Below are 2,500 nucleotides of genomic sequence, written 5' to 3' on the forward strand. Positions count from 1 at the left end.
CAGATACAGCGCATGAATAGTGGAATGGACGAAGGCAGAATTTCGCGACATAGACCAGAAAACGAGGAAACATATGACAATACACAAAGCATTACACCCAAGAGCAAATACGGACAGATTATACATAACACGAAAGGAAAGAGGGAGGTGACTACTAAGCATAGAGGACTGCGTCAAAATCGAGCACAGACCACTGGGGCAATATCTGAAAACCAGTGAAGACGAATGGCTCAAGATTGCATGGGATGAAGGACTGATAAAAGTAGACGAAGACCTACAAATATACAGAGACAGGAGAATGACAAACTGAACAGAGGAATGGCATAACAAACCAATGCACGGACAATACATGAGACAGACTAAAGAACTAGCCAGCAATGACACGTGGCAATGGCTACTAAGGGGAGCGCTAAAGAAGGAAACTGAAGGAATGATAACAGCGGCACAAGATCAGGCCCTAAGAACCAGATATGTTCAAAGAACGGTAGACGGAAATAACATCTCTCCCATATGTAGGAAGTGCAATACGAAAAATGAAACCATAAACCACATAGCAAGCGAATGTCCGGCACTTTGTACACAACCAGTACAAAAGAGGCATGATTCAGTAGGCAAAAGCTCTCCACTGGAGCCTGTGCAAGAAACATCAGCTACCTTGCAGTAATAAGTGGTACGAGCACCAACCTGAAGGAGTGATAGAAAACGATCAGGCAAAGATCCTCTGGGACTATGGTATCAGAACAGATAGGGTGATACGTGCAAATAGACCAGACGTGACGTTGATTGACAAAATCAAGTAGAAAGTATCACTCATTGATGTCGCAATACCATGGGACACCAGAGTTGAAGAGAAAGAGAGGGAAAAATGGATAAGTATCAAGACCTGAAAATAGAAATAAGAAGGATATGGGATATGCCAGTGGAAATTGTACCCATAATCATAGGAACACTAGGCACGATCCCAAGATCCCTGAAAAGGAATCTGGAAAAACTAGAGGTTGAAGTAGCTCCAGGACTCATGCAGAAGAGTGTGATCCTAGAAACGGCGCACATAGTGAGAAAAGTGATGGACTCCTAAGGAGGCAGGATGCAACCCGGAACCCCACACTATAAATACCATCCAGTCGAACTGGAGGACTGTAATAGACAAAAAAAAAATAATAATAAAAAAAAATAAAAAATAAAAAAATAATAATAATAATAACAACATACATTCAATGCCTAAAGCAGAACAATTTAGAGAATATCACTATTATTATTATTATTATTATTATTATTATTATTATTATTATTATTATTATTATTATTATTCCTATTATAAACCTAAGTAAACCCATTTATTTATGAATAAACCTACTGGGCATTGACTTGAAATTGAAGCTTATGAAGAATATGGTGTTCATCTGAAATAAGTAACAGAAAGTAAGAGGAAGTACAGTGATAAAAGATTGGTTATTAATCAAAACAAATAAATGAATAAATAAATAAGATAAAATCTAAGTGAAATTGTAAATTATTTATTGTAGGTAAATTATTTATATGCAAGGAAATTTAGTGAAGGATAAAACTGACCTCGAAAGAGCTTAAAAGAATAGAAATATGAAGCTGGAAATAATGAAGAATACATCATCTATTATTTTGAGCCAATACAAAAGCAATCCATCTGATATGATATTCACTTCAAAGTTTTTACAATGGAGTACTGCATCAAATGCCTAAATGATATGGCCCTGATTGATAATACATTGAAAAATTCATCAAATTTAATATTACCAAATGTAATCTTTGTAAAAATTGCAAAGGTAAGGTAAATCATGCAGTGTGTGATACTATTGCCCAAAATACAATGTTAAACATAAGTCCATTTCCAGAAGTAAATATAAACCAACTATAAATAAGGAAATTATATATAAAAAGAACACTAAATGCAAATAAAGAGAAGCAACAGGGATAATAAGAATTCAGAAAAAATCCTCAGCCCAAAAAAAGAAGAAAACCGGTTTCATAACATATATTCAAATGATACAACTCCCCCTCAAACAAAGAAACCCCAACCGCACTTTAATATTAAAGTAAATCTTCTGATAAAAAAGCAGAAAACATTTGCTTCTTGGTAAAAAGGCGACAATAAGCATCGTGTAAGTCGATGGGATTCTGCGTTTAATTGGCACTCAGCTCCTCCCTGACCTTCTCTTAAAAACGTAGTACCCGAATTAACCTTTCTCCGGCAATATATTAGACAGGCTCTCCCATGCATTACCGTCAACGCATTGAAAACAACAATTACGATCAACTTCTTATCGTGATGGAGGTGCTTGCAGACGCTAGCCGATAAAAAAAGAGGTAATCTCTGGTGATCACAAGGGCTGATAAAATGATAATCTTGCGGATTTCATCAACTGATAAAATAATAACCCACTTGAATCCACGATTGCGCGTTTGGAGATTTCGACTGGCGATGAAGTAGTGATCCAGTTGTTGGGGCGCGAGAGTTGCATAA

Source organism: Macrobrachium nipponense, chromosome 5, assembly GCF_015104395.2.
Source record: "Macrobrachium nipponense isolate FS-2020 chromosome 5, ASM1510439v2, whole genome shotgun sequence".
Lineage (NCBI taxonomy): Eukaryota > Metazoa > Arthropoda > Malacostraca > Decapoda > Palaemonidae > Macrobrachium > Macrobrachium nipponense.